This window comes from Dermacentor variabilis, chromosome 2, assembly GCF_050947875.1.
Source record: "Dermacentor variabilis isolate Ectoservices chromosome 2, ASM5094787v1, whole genome shotgun sequence".
Classification (NCBI taxonomy): Eukaryota; Metazoa; Arthropoda; class Arachnida; order Ixodida; family Ixodidae; genus Dermacentor; species Dermacentor variabilis.
In genome coordinates, this window is record NC_134569.1 from 32,300,544 (window position 1) to 32,321,103 (window position 20,560).

The following is a 20,560-nucleotide window of genomic DNA, read 5'->3' on the forward strand; positions in this document are numbered from 1 at the left end:
TGATTGATTTACATATGAATTGATTGATTATTACATGCATTTCATTTTTAGCTGTCCCATGCTTGGCACATATTGTCTGGCTAATCAAAAAGGAAAGGAGTTTCCGGCCGCGTCCGTTATGCCAAGGTCTTCTGCTGACGCATTTAATGAAAAAAAAAAGAAAACGTCTGTCTCAATTGCATAACGGGGTCAATTAAGATATCTAAATGCATCAAATCAATGCCCTCATATATTTTTAAAATGAAGGAAACTATTCGGAAAAGAAAAACAAAACATAATCCGTATGGCGCGCCACCTTTCGGTGGTCGCTGGACGAACAGCAGTAAAATTGGTCAAGCAAGGAAGCGTGGGCTGTGCTGCAGACACTGATTGGCAAAACTAACCACTCCGTAAAGCATGACGTAGCTAACTTCGACGTCATCCTTGAAGATCGAATGAGTCCTGTAGCGCACGTGTCCGCTGTCCTGTCGATAAGAGGCCAAAGAACGGCCAGCGCAGCACCACGAACGAAGCTATGTTTACCCACCTCTTCAGACAGCAACAAAGTGCCCAGAACACTCGAGGACATAACTCTGAGTAATGGTTATGATCGGTTAATATCTCGCAAGATAGAATCTGCGAGGCCGTTTTCTCTGACTATAGCGACAATTCTTCTCTACGGTTCTCGGGTCACTGTGCAAACCTAATGGGGACGGTAAATGGAAAGTAATTAGCACTTGCTATTGTACGCGCGAATAAAGAAGGATACGGTGTTCTGCAAACACTCTGTAACCAATACTAACGCAAGAACTGCCTTTCGCTTGCTATCAGGCACAAAGGTACACAAAATTTGTGATGCCGCTCGATAAGAGGTAGCTCTTTCTTTTTTTTTTTTGCCTGCCTTCGCTGTTTTCTTATCGATCAGGCTCAGTCAGCCTGGTACGTCAAATACTGACAAAATTTATTTTGGAGCTAGCTGTTAACGCCATACATGATTTTCTCTCCGTCATATACGCACGTTGTAAGACTATTCACAACCTTAAATGTGGAATGCCATATAAAACGTCCTTGGCATGCACACCTTAATTATTGGCAATTTTTGTTCTTATTTTAGTACGCCGTGACTCTGACGTAAACACTCATACTGCACACTCAATGCATTCAAGGGTGTGCGAAGGGCATATCAACGCAGATTACGCTTTGTAAGCTTGTATGGGTGTTATATTTTAGCAATGCAGTAAGCTGGTGATGGCATTGCATTTTAATTTCTGAAAATCCTTGCTGATCATGCCGCCCGGTCAGCCCATAAGAAAACACTGACACTTCTTATACCCTTATCAAGGAATCTTCGTTTACTTCCTCAAACCAAGAGTGAAACTTTGTGCAACACTCCAATTTTCTCCAACTGCCGCCTCCACCGGCTAGATCCTACATTGAAGTTGCAGATTCCATCGAACTTCTCCCGTCGTGATGCAACTTTACTGTGGCACCTCTGGTTAAGGGTGGCTTTTACGAAAGCCTACGCATTCCTTATTTGAATGTCGGACGCACCGATTTGTGACTCGTGCAACTCTGAAGAGACGATCGAGCACTTGTTAAGGTTTTGTAATCTCTATGAGATCGAACGCGACGTTCTTCGGAGGGCGTGTAACCTATTCGATAGCAGTCCATTTTCAAAGACTAAGATTATCGAACCATGGCCCCACGCATCGCAGGCTTATCTAGCGACGCGGGCACTGCTACGTGTCAGTGATTGATTATAGGCGTGAAGTTATGGACAACCGCGCGTATTCACGCTCATAGTACCTTCTTCCCTCCCTCTCCTTTCTTTTCTTCCCTTAAAACCAGTCCCCTGCGCAGCGTAGCAAACCAGACGTGTGTCTGCTTGACCGGCCACCTTTCTTACCTTCTTTTCCTCCGCCTCCTCCTTTCTGCAAATCTGTACAACACCCTGTACATATACATGTACAGCGTTTTTCAGCGTACACTTCAAAACATTCTTAAAGGTTGTCAGTCGCAGATACCACAATTATAGTTGTTGGAGTGGTCTACTCGAAGTGGCGGACACTACTTGCACAAGAAATAGAAATGCATAATCGACTAATTAATAAAAATACACCAATTAACTTCTTGACTAATTACCTCATGGTCCATATTGCATTAAGGTAGTTGAGTGCTAAGCTAGATGGTATTTTGACATGAGAACCATCTTGGAATACAGCGCAACGGAACGGCACAACAAAAAAGAAGACGAGCACAGGTGCAACTAACAACTGATTTCATTGCAGCCATGCAGGCCCACCGGTACGCGAATACATTTTTCCTTGTAAGTGTGAGTCTGCGCAGATTGTGAACACACACATATATATATATATATATATATATATATATATATATATATATATATATATATATATATATATATATATATATATATATATATATACCTGTGGGTCTGGCTTCAATAAAATCAGTTGTTCGTTGCGCCTGTGTCTGTCTTTCGGTTGTGTCGTTCCGTTGGCGCTGTGTTTAAAGATGGCTCTCATGCTAATATTGCAATCCTTTAACTTTGTCCGTGGACTTCGCGAGGCCGATCCATTTGGAACGAATTCTCAGGATGACACCAGTTTCCAGGTACTTTTGTTAATCTTGTGCTTGAATTCATAAAACTTTTTGCTAAGAAAGTAACTGGAACGTCAATGCATTTCTCCGCAAAGTTCGAGAATAAGTATGTCGAAACTGGTGTCATTCTGAGAATTCTTTCCAAGTGGATTTATCTGCGTTGCAAACTCCACGGCTAGAATTTGTAAAGGGCAATATGAGGTAACTAGTTAAAAAGTAAATTAGTGAACTTTTAATTAGTTTATTAAGCATGTCAATTTTTTTATGCCAGTGGTGTCCGCCGCTTCGAGTAGACCACCCCAGGAACTAGAAGTGTGATATCTGCCAGAGGCAAGTTTCAGGAAAAAATTTTAAGTGTTCGATGAAACACCAGGTATATGCGAAACCGAAAATCGCTCACACTTCCCATTGGTGCTCTCCAATGTACTGCTATATATATATATATATATATATATATATATATATATATAAAATAGGAAATGAATAGCTCTAAATATGCATCGCAGTGCTGAGCTTGCGAAGTGGGATGTTACTTATCACCTGGCTGCTGTCATGTGAGCGTTGTTGTGTGTTATTAAAGTGGTTGTCTTATTATGAACCAGAACTCAATTATTCTTATTGTGCCAAAGTGAAAGTTTGGTCACTTCGTGCTTTTTATTTGGTTTTTTTAGTAAATAATAAGTAAAAAATGTACTTCATTCACAGAGGTTAGAGAGCCCATTTACGTTTTTGTAACATTTTTATTGTTGACCGAATGGCTTTATTTTTTAAACAGACCCTTGAAAATCTGAGATTGCTAATGGTGCACCGTTGTGAATTCCACCTCACGATTAGGGTGCTATTCTGCGTAAGACACCTATTTTGAGTTTCGTACATGTGCGAGTTATAGACAAATAAAAACACCTTATGGGCGCAAATTGGTTTACTGTGGAGTATACTTTCCTTGCTATTTTCTTAGCATGCTACTTAAATCTCTGACAGTATTTATTCGGTCCTTCGGATTAAACTGTCGAGTAGAGAGCGCGCCTGGTCGTTCAAGCAAAGCCTATCAAGCTTGCCCGAGGTTCCCGGCCCCATTGCAAACTTTGGTATTTGCCAGGAGTGAAGGCTGCCCTCGCCGTCTGTCTTTCTCACATCGCCCTTCCGCGTTCGTTTGAATTGGACTTGAACCGCCTTCTATTTTCGGCCGGGGATCAGCTCCCCTGCATAGCTGAGCAGGTGGCGACGACGTGTATAATAAGGAAATTTATCCGGGAGCTTTATTTTGACTGGCAGTTCCGTCTCACTGCTGCACTAACTGGAACACCGTGTGGACCTTCAATTAGAACCTTCCCACACAAGCAGCAGCTTCTCGGTGAAACCTTCCTGACGACGCAGCCCGACTTGAATGTAGGCAGTTAGAAAGAAAAACGGAAAAAAGAAAATGCTATAACAAATGGAAAGTAATATTCAGAACCAACGCACACATTTGAATCTCTGTGCAGTAAATATCTCGTGAAGTGGTTTACCGAATGCTGTAAATTACAGCTGCTCATCTGCACCACGTTTTGCAACGTAATGATTACGTGTGGGCCCAGCAAGACGGCAAGAACGTGCCGGCCTCCACCGGGCCGCCCACGTGACCCACGCGACCGCGTATTACAGTGTCTCCGGTATTTGTACAATTTTCTACTCCACTGCCTCCAGGATTTGCCCATTTTTACTCAATAATAAACCGGCCGAGCAGAAACGCGAAACCCCCGAAAGGATGGCATGGAAAGCTTCGCCTATATTAGGGGCAGCACGAATAGCTATACTGTGTAACCCGAGTCGCTACGAGTTTCTTAGCTATACGGCAATACAGCGGCAGCGGCAGCCGCTGTCAACAAAGCCCGCGAGGTTTCGCAAAAACAGATACCCTTTCAGAACGTGGAGTTATGACGTACTTCTGCTTACGTCATCACGAGGCTCGGTAACTGCCTCACGTGGGGAAATAGCTCAAAACACCGCAATTTCAAAACCTAAGACGATGACGCGCAAAGAAGCGTTTGACATATTTCATATACATGTCAGGAAGGCAGACTATTGGGCTAGCTGGTCTTGCATTAGTTTATCGCGAATTAATACACGTACACAAAAGAACAAAGTGGATAAGGACGGACGCTTAGATGTCGGTGGTTTAAACGAAGTTGCGCCTGCAATGGCCTGGGATCCCCTGGACAGTATGCTAGGATATTGGTTACACAACCTAGAAAGGACATATCTGCGTTACTATAAGTATATACAGGGTGTTTTTTTTAGCTGCCCCATACTTCTTTAAAATTGCGCGTTGAGGCAGCCATTACTTGTACGAGAAACCAAAATGTTCCGTTGAATAATTAACATGGTTACGCTAATTAACTTGTTAATTAGTTACTTTACGCCACACATTTCAATCTACGAATTATAGCACGCTGAGTTCGAAAGGCGGATCCACTTGGAACGAATTCTCTGGACAGCATCAGTTCCGAGATATTATTTTCAGTCACCGAAGAAATGCATTGGCGTTCCAGTTACTTATTTTAAGAAACCGCTATTTTATGCATTGGAGCCCTAAAGTAACTAGAACACCAACGCATTTCTACGGACTCACTGAAAATTATTGTCTCGGAACTGATGCTTTCCAGAGAATTCGCTCCAAGTGGATACGCCGTGCGAACTCAGTGGCACCTAACTAAAAATTAATTGACGTAATTACTTTAATTATTGAAATGAACATTTTGATTTCTCGTAGAAGTAATGGCAGCCTCATCGAGAAATGTAGATCAAGGGTTAGAATTGTGTTATCTGCCATATCAATCTTTACACAATTTGTTGCAGCTAAAGAAAAACACCCTGTATAATCAGTGCTGTACTATCGTAAATTAAGAACCTCCGAAACCGAAGTAATTGGGCACCAACCTGAGACAGGCTCAGCAATGAAAAGTGGAGGGCACGCGAAGTTTGCACTACTTTACTTATTTCTTCCACGGCAAACGTGCAAAATGCGCTCAATGATGAGAAAGTGACATAAATAATTCTCTTATGATCTCCTTAGTTGATTGTATTATGGCAGAAGTCAATGAAGTTTTGTTAAAAGCTTTATGATCGGAAGCAGCTGGAGGAGCCGGTCAGAAAACGCGCCTGCATCAATAAAGAACGAAAACAAAGGGAGAATCTTTGTCCGACGCTATCACTTCTTTGCCAGTTTTTTGCTTGACAGCTGAGCCGACTAACGAGGTGCGCGTCTTGGTAAAAAAAAAAAAAAAACAACGACGAGATTGGAACGTGAGCTTCGAGCGCTGCCTTGAACCGACTTCAAGTTCTCTTTTTTTTTTCTGCAGTGAAATCTGGATGGTCCTATCTCTTTCCGAATGACCGCGGAGAATGTTTCTGAGAGACGTGGGTGCTTTTTCGTAATAATCGGTTCCCCACTTCCAACGTTTATTCTGTCGCGTACTTCATCTTGTCCTCGCTTTCCTTTGTTGCGCCGATTTTATGCTTTACTGCGTGAGTCAAGTACAGTGCGAAGCCAACTATTGCACTGTACTGATCCCGCAAATTTGCTTTCGGATGACGAGAGATGTAGTTTTACAGCAGTTTAAGTGTAGTTCAGACTTAGTTTGCTGCTGTTAGTGTAAACAATCTCGCGTAACGAGCGTAACGACCTTGGACGCAGCGCCCATGCAACGGAAGCGGCTGTGTAAGCAAGAGCCAAGAAGTTCTAAGAGGTGGCGGAAGCCGGCTGTTATTTTGCAGTTACTGTGCGCCCATCTGTGACCGGAGTGAAGGACGGGGTATTTCGACGGGACAGGAAAGCTTGTCAGCTCCAAGCAACATGGTGTAATATCTGCACTTTAAAAAAAATCTTGCCCTCAGTTTCCAACCGTTAATTCCGCCAGCACAATGCACGAACTGTTGTTAAAGCAATAACAGCGTAAGGCAAACTGCGCTTGCAACACCATGTGCGCATGCTTATATAATATCGTACCAAAGAACATTGGTCAGTTGCTATTTTCATACGTTTTCATACAATATATGCGTGTTTGTACGCATAATGTGTCCTCTGTCAACAATTACACACACACACACACACACGCACACACACACACACACACACACACACACACACACACACACACACACACACACACACACACACACACACACACACACATATATATATATATATATATATATCTATATATATATATATATATATATATATATATATATATATATATATATGCATGCTTTCTTGTTTTGCTTCGACAACCGAAATATTAGTTCTAAGTGTCACCCCCAGCAGTGCTCATGGCGTGTTCCGCATAAAACAGTGTGTTTGTGCACCCACCTACGTAACCATGTGGCGTAAGCCGCTAATTACGCCATCATGATGGCTGCCGCTTTTGTTTTTTTTCAGCCTCACCAGGAACGCGCACGCAAACAAGCGAGCGGTATATTCGTGTCCTCCAGCCAGCTCGTCACGCTTTTCAATGTCATCAACGACCGAGCGTGCTCGGTCACCAAGAGCGAGGAAACGGCGGGAGCGAGGCGGCAACGTCTTGGAGGCGAGTTGACCGCCATTACACCCACTTCGAAACAGCGCGCTTGCTCGGCGCCCATCAGGGAGAGAGAACGGGCGTGGGCCACTCTTGGCGGCGGAAAGGGCGGGAGGGGGGGGGGGGGGGCAAGCACCGCGCGCGGACCGGCAACCCACTACTCCACCTGCGGGGGGCTCAAGGAGATGCGCCTGTGTAAACGTGTAACCGGAGGCGGCAGCATTGCTCGGTTATGAGAAGACGTTTCCCCAGCTCTAACAACTCACTGAACTGCCTTCTGTAATTATTCATGCATCTTGCATGCATAATCGAAAGCGTGCAGTGTGGTGGAAGCTGTGAAGCTGGCACTGTTCATTATACATAATGGTCGGTTCGTTAGTTCGAACTCGGGAAAAGCGACTGTATTTTAACGAAACGCGCGATAAATTAATAACGAAACACTGCGTTTTTTTTAGTTTCAGAATTGAAGTAGGTGAACACATAAGGTGCCGCCAAGTTTGCCCGAACCCTTCTCAGTGGTGGTGACAATTCTTGTTGGTGCTGTGTCTCATGAAGTTCACGAGAAGCTATATCCACAATATGCTTTACCGTTTGAAAAGCTACACTGACACAAAGCAGCACCTTTTTTTTATTTCTGTGCCATTCTTCATGGTAAATCTCTAACGAAGACGATAACACCGTGCAATGACGAATCAGGAGTCCCACGAATTGGAAGTTCATGTTCACAAACGGTTCCAATTTGTCTTCCCAGGTTTACCATTACTTCCCACTCCGGCCGCCTGTGACGACTTAGTGATACTGGAGGCATAACCAATGCGGACGTAGTCGTGGACTGTAGTCCTGATGTGCGAACGTTTTTGCGAGATCGGCGCGGCATGCAGTCAACCTGACGCCGTTTTGTTTAGGCACGGCCACGCTGCACGCTTCTCATGAGATGCTGTTTGAGCGCGTCCGCCGCGACCGTGGCCGCGACAAAGCAGCTCGTTTCGTAGCTCACTTAGTGTCGCTATTCTTTCCTCTCGTACTCCGCTTCTTCCTAGCGCTCGCTAAGCACGCCCTCATCACGACGAGGGTCATCGCCTTCGCAGGGCGTGGACTCGTGGCCCGTGCCAGCCCTTCGTCCGACGCCTTCAGCTCGCTGTCGCGCTGGGCGCGGTGGGCCGCTGTCGCAGTGCGAGGTGGGTCAGCGTCCCACAGCTGCGCCAGGCGTGCGCGCAGGTTCTTTCGAATAAGCCTTACTTACGAACCGTCCCACTAGGGCCGCCATCCCTTCTATTTCGACTCTGTTTTCCGCTTTTGCGCAACCGCTCCGCCCTTTGACTCTGATGGCTTCTTTTGCTGTCTCGTTCTGGAAGAGCCGGCGTATTTGCCGAGGTAATGCTTGTTCGTGTGGGATGCTCGCGTGTCTCTGACACATAGATACATGAAGTGGAAGTAATGGCATAGAGTACAAAACGCAGTATTGCAGCTTGCTGGTCCGCTGCCGTTTGAGGTTTGCCTAGCAGAGTCAATGACTTACCGGCTTGCTTCGTTTTAGCTTCCTTCTTTTCAATGGAAGCTTGTATTGCCTCATTTGTGTCGGCGTCGGTGTTGGTGTTGTCGTACAACAACAACAAAAAGAACGCTAGCCGCGCAGAAATAAAAATTGCTTGTCGGGCTGCGGATTCGAGTCACCGACCCACGAATTGCGAGACCACCACGCTAGCCAATTCAGCGACTGTCGTTTTTTTAAATATATCGGAGCAGGCTCTTCAACAAAATAATAAAAGCAAAGCACCAGATAAATTTAAGGCAACTGGTTAGAAAGAAAGGGGCTGTTTCGTGCCATGGTCGACAAACTACCGCTTGTGTCCACATGCTGAAACAATTGATCACTGTTCCGTAGTTTGCAGGGATGTCGTGTTCTTCTGGGACATGGCCCAAAGAACACTTAAAAAGGATTTAGAAGCCACACCATGCACAATTCGTTTCCTACCTTTTAAATATCCCTGTGACCCACCATATGACATGTTCATGGTGCTTGGCGCAGTATAATGTGTGACAGGCACGCTGAACCACCGCGAAGCACTTTTTTTACAGTGAAACTGTATATGGCTAGGGTTCCGCACATTTTTGTTCTCCGTGAACAAAAACTATCATCGTCAATGGCTCATACTCCCATAAGCATTCATGCTCCCGTATGCAAGCAAAAAATGCTATGTCTCATAGCCCCGTAAGGCAGAGGCTACAAACACTAAGCAAGTGAAGTGAACAGTGCTGAAATTCTTTCTAATCACGCATACAAAATACAGAACAGCATGTCAAAAACTGTCATCATCAGTGGCTCATACCCCCGTTAGCAAGGGCTCATACCCCCTTAAGCAAGCAAAAAGTGTAATGGCTCGTAGCCCCCTAAGGCAGAGGCTACATGCACTTAGGAAAGTGAAGCGAACCGTGCTTAAATTCTTTCTAATCACGCATACAAGAAATAGAACAGCATGTCGAAAACTCTCATCCTCAGCGGCTCATACCCCCGTGAGCAAGGGCTCATACCCCCGTAAGCAAGTACAAAATTCAGTTACTCATAGTCCCATAAGGCTCATGGCTATTCGCCTTGTGTGAATTAGCTGCGATGACAATATCCCTGTTGTCGTCGGTTATCTCAATGTGGGTGTGTCGGTACCGAGAGAGCAGCGGTTAACGCGTTCCGTGTTGCAGACATACACCTTGCGATGCCACACCGACCCAGCCCAACCGATCACCGAGTGGCGTATGTGCATCGATTTGACATCACCAAAGAATATGATTGCTATTGCGAGTAAAATATAGCACCCATCAAGACAATAAATGAGCTCGTACTTCTGTTCAAAGTTATGTGTCACCTCCGTGTCGTGTGCTAAACGGCTTCGCTGGTCAACCACCTTCCCAGAGTGGAATGGCTCATGTTTTTCAGGAATCTGTTGCCTATGGGAGGAAGGACGACGAAGTTACTCAGTGCTAGAACGCACCTGTCCCAGCTAGCCAGTTTTCGTCAAATTTTCATCGGTCCCTTTCCGCGTCCTGGCTTGAGGCGATGGACACGGAATGTTCCGCAGACTCGTGCTGCCAGAACTCTGCAACCGCAAGCTCTTCTATGAGTCATGGCACCTAGTCAACCACCAGTGAACGCTCAAGAGAAACTCCTACTCCTGTGGCCATGGATGCAGAGCCTATTGCCGGCCCGTCTGGCCAGAGGACTACATTGACAAGTTCCTCAAGGAAACGAGGCACCCGGTCCAGCATCAGCGAAGACACAGAGGTCTACTCAATCACAGGTGACGACTCATCCGATGACAGGTTCGTGTCGGTGAGGAGTCGAAGCGCTAAAAGGAGGCTTATCAATGCGACGTCACCGGTGAGTACGTCAACCATGCAGGCAGGCAGTGAACGCTGGCCGCACACCATCCTCTTCATACCAGTGGATTCTTCCGTCAACCTTCGAGTATTGAACAGGCAAGCTCTCTCTGTTTTTCTTTAAGGAAATGCGCCAAACGAAATCAAGGAAGTCCGGCTGAACACGCGAAAGAATGTTCTAGCTGTCGACACAACCCGTGGAACCACGCTGGAGACGCTACGACAGATAACAAATTTGGGCAACATAAGAGCACGGCCGGTCATACCTATGGATGGGGCCTGCACTGCAGGTGTGATCTACGATGATGACTTGGCAATTTCGAACACGGACCTGGCAATTCTGATCAAACCTGCGTACGAAGGAGTGGTCATCACACACGTATGCCGACTTGGCAACAGCCGTTATGTGAAGATAGTGTTCAAGGGGGATGCCATCCCTTCGCACGTAAAGGACGGTCACTTCCGACATGTCGTACGGCGGTTTGTCCCAAAGCCGCTTCAATGCCACAAGTTTTTCAAGATCGGACATGTTAAGGGCGCCTGCGCAAACTCCACAATGTGCCCCCGGTGCACGGAGTCACACACGGTAGATGTCTGCCGTGCAACAAACTTTAGGTGTGGTAACTGTGAAGGCACCCATGAAGGGACACCTAAAGAATGCCCAAGAATCAAAAAAGAGTTCGAAGCTCTGAAGCAAATGGTCAAAGATAACTCAACCCATAGAGAACCCTCAGAAAAGATCCTGCGTCGACGTCGTCATCGACAGCAACGCTCAAGACAGGATGGAGTTCGTGCACCACTTGAGACAACGCCATCATCTTCAAATAGAACGCCCGAGAGCACAAGGAGGCCTCAGACGGAAAAGGCTGCCCCCGTGGAAGAGTGACCGGCGCTCGCAAGCTCTCAGTCTTCTAAAGAGCCTCCGCGCTTGAAGCTCCCATTGAAGCCCGCTTCTGTTGGTGAGGCTACAACAGTCGACTGCCAATTGATTCCGGTGCTGCGATCGATTGTGAATGTCATCAGGGCCATGCTGACAAGCATTGACACTCCATCTGCTCGAAGTGGGCTACAAGTGCTCGATGCGCTGAGCTCCGTCCTAGCAAGCCTTGAGTGAAGCCGTGAGTGACAATCACCAGTCATTTCGTAAGGAGGTCAGAGATGTGTCGATCCTTCAGTGAAACGCGAGAGGTCTAAGATCTCGCATCGCCCATTTTCGTCAATATGTTCTCACTAACCGATTTCCAATCATTGTCATCTGTGAACCAAGATTATCACATCTAATAAGACTATCCGGCTACGAGACAATATTCTCATCAAGCGACATCAAAAGTTGCAAGGTTGCCGTGTTTATTCGCCGTGAACTCACTTACGCCGTCCAACTGGTGCAACCTCATGACGACAATCAGTACGTATGCGTGGCTGTTAAAAATAGGGCAGTCACCTTTGCACTCTTGGGCGTGTATCTGTCTCCATCAAGTCGATTTGACACCAAAAGACTAGAAGACATCTTAAAAACACAACATGGTCCATGGATTATCACTGGGGACTTCAACGCACACCATACCATTTGGGGAAGCGCAAAGGTTAACGCGACGGGACGAAGACTAGCTTCATTAGTGTCCAACAACGGTCTCTACCTACTGAATGACGCGAGTCCAACATTTCTGCGGGGAATAACGTGCAGCAGCTGTTTCGATTTGACTTTCGTCTCCCACCGCCTCGCCACACATGTTAAGTAGTTTTTGGACATTAAAACGCACGGAAGTGACCGCATCCCCACTTACTTCAAGATCAAGGCAATGTCTAACACGTATACGTCCACAACGATACGAATAATAGATTGGGCTCCCTTTAAATCCCAGAGGACGCCTGTCACAAAGGCCTCATTTGTGGACTTCAACAAGCTATCAAGAAAACGGCACAGACAGCCACGCGCACACTCACGTATTCTCCAAGGTATTCTGAATTCGACCTGGAATTGGAGCGGCTTCGTGCGATTCGCCGTCGTGCTGAAAGAAGATATCGACACACTAAGTCAATTCAGGATCTAATAATGCAAAAGAAGATACAACGCCGCATGGATAAACTAGAGGCTCAGCGGTGGTCGAGTGTGAGTGAGTTTTTGTGCGTCGCTGGATCCCCGCAATCCGCTATCTCAAATATGGAGGACTGTGCGAGGTCTACATTCTGTTCCGAACAGCGTTTCCCGTTTAAGGCCCTAGCACTATTCCAGCGCCGACAAGACATTGATGTGGGGAAGACTTCTGTGCTATGATTGAGGGCCAGCCAACTCGCACAGGTTCGCCCACATTGAACCGTATTCCAGATTCACAAGATTCACGCATGGATCTGCCTTTCACGACGCAAGAGCTTGACGCGGCGCTCGCCCTATGTAATCGGTTGTCGTCGCCTGGTCCGGATGACATATCTTACCGTATGCTATGTCACCTTGGTGAACGGGCACGAAGTGCGCTCTTTAATATCTATGACGAGTCCTGGCCGGAGGGCAAAGTTCCTCGAGATTGGAAGATCAGCCGCCTGGTACCACTTCTTAAGCCTGGCAAGTCTCCCTTAGAGATTACTTCATACCGACCAATTGCGCTGGCAAGTTGCGTTGGGAAGGTAATGGAGCGAATGGTCCTCGCCAGACTTGAGTGGTACCTTGAACATTACAATATCTACCCGGACGCCATGGCTGGTTTTCGACGTCACCGATCTTCTATCGACAGCGTTATCGATCTGGTAACGTATTTTCAACACCAAAAGACGTGTAAGAGGTTATCTGTCGCAATGTTTTTAGATATAAAGGGAGCCTACGACAACGTTCTTCATGACACCATACTTGAAACATTTGAAACGGTGGGCCTAGGCGATCCATTATATCGTTGGGCACGCAGTTATTTACGTAGGCGTTCTCTATTTCTTAACACTGAAGCTGGCCCAACCTCGCAAATTATACGCACCATGGAGTTCCACTGGTGGTGTCTTGAGTCCCACGCTTTTCAACCTTGTACTCATTGGTCTCGTGGAACGACTTCCGAACACAGTTAAAATATCAATGCATGCCGACATCTGCCTCTGGGCATCTGGTGTGACACGGCCGCAAGTACGCGCCAGGCTTCAAAGAGCTGCCACGTCAACATCGGCGCACTTAAATGAACAAGGCTTCAAAATCTCACCAGAAAAATGCGCACTGGTCGCGTTTAGCCGAAAGCCAATGACATTATACGATGTCTCTATCGACGGTCAAAGCATACCTTATGTCAGGACGCACCGATTCTTAGGCGTAATAATTGATCGTGACCTCTGCTGGAGTCTTCATGTGGCCTACCTAAAGAAGCGCCTGATGGATATTTCTAAAGTGTTTAAGTTTCTTGGAGGAAAAGTCTGGGGTACTTCCTTACATGCAATGATGCAACTGTACAGGACGCTCTTTCTTCGGTATTTGCGATACAGCTTGCCTGTGCTGACCAACACCTGCAAAAGTAATATCCGTAAACTCGAAAGCGTCCAGGCCCAGGCACTTAGAGTGTGTCTTGGATGTCCATGGTGCTCGTCAACGGCTGAAACAATTGCCATTGCACACGATTTCCCAGCCAAGACCCATATAGGCATGGAAGCGCTCAGGGCACACGTAAGACACCTTACTCGAGCCTCTGCCCATCATCTAACCTCACTGCCACAGGATCGACCACGTGCTTCCGTTTGTGAAACAGACCTGCCCTATCGTGCATACCTTCCATCAGGTTATACAGCTCCAGCGAAAGTTCCGTTTCCACCTTGGTGCTTGGCTCAAGCAAAGGTTCGACTACTGGTACCAAGAATACGAACAAAAGCCCAACTCTCGTCTCCAGCACTCAAGCAGCTTTCACTGCTCTTGCTGTACGAGACGTACAACAAGCATCATCAACTACATGCTGACGCTTCAACCACGGTGAATGGGTCTGCAGGATCGGTGATCTTTCCTACAAAACCCTCCACCATAAATATTAGACTGTCTCACCAGACTACATCGACTGCCGCGGAGCTTGCTGCTATTCGTTGTGCACTTCGTGTAATTTCTGAAGAACTAGCCAAGAAATGGAGCGTGTTCAGCGACTCTAAGACTGCTCTTCATTGTTTCGTTTCTGCCTTGCGCCGAGGACTCCACGAAAAACTAGTTCTAGAAATCAGACTGCTGTTTCACCACCTCGTCGAGCAAGGACACGACATCACGTTACAGGGGATTACAAGCCACTGTGGCATAATGGGCAATGAACATGCCGACGCAGCAGCAATCTGCACATGAGGAAAGCTTGCAAGACTCCATTCCATTCTCAAGAACAGACGCTGCCATGAAAATTCGTGTGCTTGCAAATGAAGCCATCGAAAATTTATGGAACACACCAAGCTTGAAGCATACACATCTACACCGACTGGACCCATCCCTTCGACTTTGACCCCCATCTGGACTCTCTCGACTCGAAACAGCAGTGCTTTGCCGACTGTGGCTTGGTGTCGCCTGCACAAGATCTTTCGCCTTCCGAGTCGGTATGGACGACATCGCGGCTTGCAGTCACTGTGGCGGCGAGGAGACTATCGAACACGTACTTTGCCAGTGTCCTCAATACAGCGCGCATCGGCTGTCACTAGCGACCGCGTTGGCGCGCCTTGACGACAGCTCACTTTCAGAACAGTCAGTTTGGGAATACCGACATGAACTGTCGACGCAGCGAAAGTTGGTCAAGGTTTTGTTGACCTTTGTACGTGACAGTGGCCTATTAGAAAGACTCTAATGACCCCATTCCATCTCTCCTCATATTTTTTCTCACGCTTTTATTTTTGTTACGCTCTTCTTTCCGTCTTTACTTCCCCTTTCCCTTCCCCTAGTGCAGGGTTGCAAACCGGAAGTGTTAACTCTGGTTAACCTCGCTGCCTTTCTCTCATTTGCATCTCTCTCTCTCTCTCTCTCTTTGTTGTCTATGTTTGTAGTGTGTATGCTGCACAAGAAACAGCGCCGGACTGGATGCCTTTATTGGACGCTTGCACGTGTTTGGCAGACTTTTGAATGTGTTTTTAGCCACTGTCGGTTCATCTTACGCGCCCTTTAAAGCGGGGTTTTAGAAGTAGACGGAACGCAAGGCACGAGCCAATCACAGGCGCCCTCTCCATCCGGAGGAGGGAAAGGATGTAATCGCGTGTTCGCTCGCCTCACGCCCACCGTTTCCCGCCAATTCAGACCCGGCAATAAGATGGGGAGGCCCTGTTTGGTTCTTTTTGCCGAAGAGCAGGATGCGTTGAAGGAACGGCAGTGGGAGCGGATCGCACATCATGCGTTCGGCCGTAGAACAGGCGGCGTTTCATGAACGCTGCCGAGACCTCACTCGAGAAAGGGCTCGTCGTCGACGTGCCGACCTCTCCGTGAGGGAGCAACACGGCAACGACAACAAAGAGCCGCGGATCCCTACCTTCACATGCACCCCTCTGGGCAATAGTGGAAGGGCGGTAAATTTTTTAAAGTTATATTTGACTTACTAATTAATCTGCAGAAAACTAAAGTAATGCTTAACAGTCTCGGGAGAGAACAGCAATTTACAATAGGCAGCGAGGCACTGGAAGTCGTAAGGGAATACATCTACTTAGGGCAGGTAGTGACGGCGGATCCGGATCATGAGACGGAAATAATCAGAAGAATAAGAATGGGCTGGGGTGCGTTTGGCAGGCATTCCCAAATCATGAACAGCAGGTTGCCATTATCCCTCAAGAGAAAAGTATATAATAGCTGTGTCTTACCAGTACTCACCTACGGGGCAGAAACCTGGAGGCTTACTAAAAGGGTTCTACTCAAATTGAGGACGACACAACGAGCTATGGAAAGAAGAATGATAGGTGTAACGTTAAGGGATAAGAAAAGAGCAGATTGGGTGAGGGAACAAACGCGAGTTAATGACATCTTAGTTGAAATCAAGAAAAAGAAATGGGCATGGGCAGGACATGTAATGAGGAGGGAAGATAACCGATGGTCATTAAGGGTTACGGACTGGATCCCAAGGGAAGGGAAGCGTAGCAGGGGGCGGCAGAAAGTTAGGTGGGCGGATGAGATTAAGAAGTTTGCAGGGACGGCATGGCCACAATTAGTACATGACCGGGGTTGTTGGAGAAGCATGGGAGAGGCCTTTGCCCTGCAGTGGGCGTAACCAGGCTGATGATGATGATGATGATGATGATGATGATTTGACTTACAGGCACAATACAGCGTGTACGCTGAACTAACATTTTCAGTCAGTTCAGCCCACTATTAGCGGCGAGAATTAGGAGTGGCGCCCTCTCGCGAGTGGTGTCACGGCCAGGACGCCGCTCGCTCGGCTCGCTCGGCAGCCGCGCGCGCTCGTTCCCTTCGTGTATGCTTGGGGTATGGGTGGCTCGAGCCATGCTTATTGAACGATATGTCGGCTTCTTACTGCTGCCATGCCTGAACCACAGTTCCTTCTCCTAAAGCGCATGAGTCAATAAAATTTGCGGCCTGGATATCGCAAGCTATGTAGCGTTGAAGGAGCCTACTGGCATTGCAATGGCATTGCAATGCAGCGGTTGTGACTAACTTGTTGCAGCGCGGCAGGTATGGTATCATAACTGGATTCTTATATCCTATGCTTTTGCGATTGTCCATCCGCGCATAAAAAAACCCGCAATGGGCTTGTCTGCGCTCCTTCGGCTGGCACTGTAGCGTTGCCTTTGAGAGCTGCATTTTTGTCTAAGAAATTAGCTCTTTGAATAAATGTTCGCAAAGGTAGACGTCGCAAAAATATATTTGAGACGACCACCATAAGCATACAAGCAGAGAGAACGAGGGCGAACAAATGAAACACCGAAGAAAGCGCCCGGACAATGCCCAAACTGTAGCAGACGACACGCGCGAGTCCGTGCTCTGACGTCACGCGAGTGGCACTCGCAACGCCCCTGTAGTTTGTTCTCGGGGCTAATAGCGTGGAGGGCAAATTATATATGTAAGGATGTTGCGTCCTCCGGTTGTCCCTAGGACACCTGACACTATGGAATATATTCTTCCCAGGCTAAAATCAGAAAATTAAACACCATCAAAATGTCCCTGTCCAGGCTGTCAACAGCAATGCGCAATTGACAAAAAAAAAAGCAAAGGCCCTTTTTAAAGAAAGATGGTTGAACGCGAAGCTTTCCCCCAGTGCAAACTGAATCAAAGTCCAAAGCCAACGACCACGCAACAAACCCAAGGAATACTGAGCGACTCCATGCTATGCATATGGGAATTGATTGCTTGTTTAGGATTGTATTTTCCAGATCGTAAGATGAGCCGCTGTTCACGTGCACTTATTGTCTGCGATAAGCAGGGACCTCAGTTAACCGCGACAGGGCTGGTGTCATGTTTAGCAGACGCAAGTTGCGCTTCCAGTGGACTCGGTGCGCATGCGCTGCTCTTGCCGAGCTTGTCGCTTTGCGCTGTTATCAGGCACTGACCGACCGGCCAGTCGATGCTGGCGCGGTACTGCGAATGTAGACTTATAGTGTTACACGCAGATGTGCAAGTTGGCTTTCCTGCAGTGCGTTTTCGGCGCTCACGGACGAATCAGTGAGACATAGAAAGCTTCGCTTTAAAAACTTTATTTGATGCGCAATTGACAAAAATAAAAGCGTTCTCTGAAAACTACAGAAATTTGTTCTTGACCTTCGACTCTTGTAGCCGGTTGTTCAACTTGATATCCGGTCCCAATGAACCGAGTTTCTTAATTTCATTTTTGTCACGGGGTTACGTGGAGTTGTTGGATTAAATGCAACTTGTAAGTTTTCAGGCCTCCAGCCTCCGGGAAACTACCGCGTCGTCCGGACGCATTTGTGAACGGCCCAGGTAATTGCAGTTTAGTGCAAAAAGAATGTTGGATGTGTTGACGCCGCTGAGCACATTTAAAGCTACAGTTCCTGGTTCCGAACACAGAAAACTGTTCAGGTTTATGAGTGCACATTTCGCCGGAGGAGAGGAAAACAAAGCGTTAAACGAACAATAACCGTCTTCTTGAACAACGCTATAAGGTGATTGTGAGGGGAGAGACAGCGGCTCATAATGCGTGAAATATATTACTCTTCCTTGAACACAATTATTACCGACACTGAAAGGCTTTTGTAACTGTCACTCAAGTCCAGTCTCTGCAATGGGCTTACGAAAAGTCACTTCCAGCAGTCTATGATTTCTTTTCTTATGGCATCTAGTGCCTGGATTCTCTGCATGCTTCTTTTGCTGACTCGCCGTCTGAACTCCGCCGTTCTACGGCGGAGTTCGCAATTACGGCGGAGTTCGCAATAAACAGCGAAAAACCGCAAATGCTCATCACGTCCAAGTGACGTGTACGCATTAAAGATGCAGTGTTATGGCAAAACGGAGTTTTTCCTTTTTTTGTTGTTGTTTTAATAGACGGAGACTGCCCCCCTTCCGAGAGAAACCGAAGGCGCACACTGCCCTGCGATCGCCCTGGCGCTGGTTGCTCGGAGTCTCCGGCTACAATTTTTTTTTTATTTGCGTATAATAATTTCGTTTTGCCTGGCAGTTTAAACTTTTCAACGCGTATATGACAAATTGCCAAAGGTTGCCAAATCAGACAGAAATTAAGTTCGCTACAGGACTTAAGGAGTTGCCTATCTTAAATGCGAGCAGACTCGGGAACTGTCTCGTCAGAGTATCCAGGGGTGCATATTAAGCTCGATTTGCATACGCCGAGTTGTTCTGTTGTATCACATTTGTCTCTCTCTGCAATAAACATTCCCTTTTTCGAGAAGGGCAGCGACGTTTTCCTGCGGTAAGCAATTAATTCCTACATTGTCTGTAAATCTGCCTTCTCTATTCCTGGAACAAAGCATTTCCTGTTACTTCAGCATTTCACGTTTCCATCTTTCCATGGAAACACCGGCGCTGCAAAAGTGTGGTTTGCCCTCCCGGTTACAAGACAATGTCATGCACGCTGGAACGCAGAGACAGTACATCGTTATCATTTTCTGCGCCTGAGTTGGCTGCTGACAAAGTGTGCGCACTCTCAATCCTTCGAACATGCAATACTGCAGAAGCTACGACTGGGATTGGTGAACGAGTAGCAGAATGAACAAACTTTTCTTTTTTTTCTCGATAAAGATTGTATCATATCCTCTATAAAAGAAGAGCTGCACAATTGCCTGGGTAGTTTAGTGGCTATGGCGTTTGGTTGTTGCGCAGGGGGTCGCGGAATCTCGAACTATCGGACGGTCAGTGAGGCAACCCAGCCCCTTGTTTAAGGTTGTGGGAGTTCTTAGTGTTTTTTTTTCTTTTTTTGTTGTTTAACCTAGGTAGGACATTAGGCAGTATAATAGCAAGAGCTTGGTGGCGCAACCCACGGCCCCGTTCCAAAGGAGACGCTCTTGCATCCATCCATCCATCCATCCATCCATCCATCCATCCATCCATAAGAGGACTGGTAAGTTTTAACACTGTTAACCAACCAGAGTCGCGCAAGGTGTCAGTACGAAAAGATCTCAGAATCTGTCCCATCTACCGTGCGGCCACTGATACCCCAGAAATTCCTCATTTCTGGATGGCTTATATCTTACACTTGCCTATAGCAACGAAGTAGTCTCCGCTTCCTCGCCTGCGTATGTACCCGCCACGCAAGCAGAGCGCGCACACAGAGTACAAGAGGTGAGAGGACAAAGAATTCAAGGTGGACTCGCAGGAGCGCGAACCACGCGCGACCTACGAAAGCGGAAGCAACCGAACTATGAGCGCGCATCGCGGCGCCTGAGCGCCCACCAAGCCACCGTCTGCGCGCGATCCGATCGGCGAAGTGGGTAGGAGAGAAGTGCGCGGATCACCGGGGGGGGGGGGGGGGGGGCGCCACGCCGCCTCTGGGAGCGTGGGCGACGAACTGCTTATTCTTTATTCAGCTTTGTTTTCTTTTTCTTCATGGCGAAAAGAGCTCGCGTGGTTGCCGAAGAGTTGGAGCGTGAACTGGGACCGTTATTGTGCCGCCTCCATCCCGGCATCAACTCCTCTG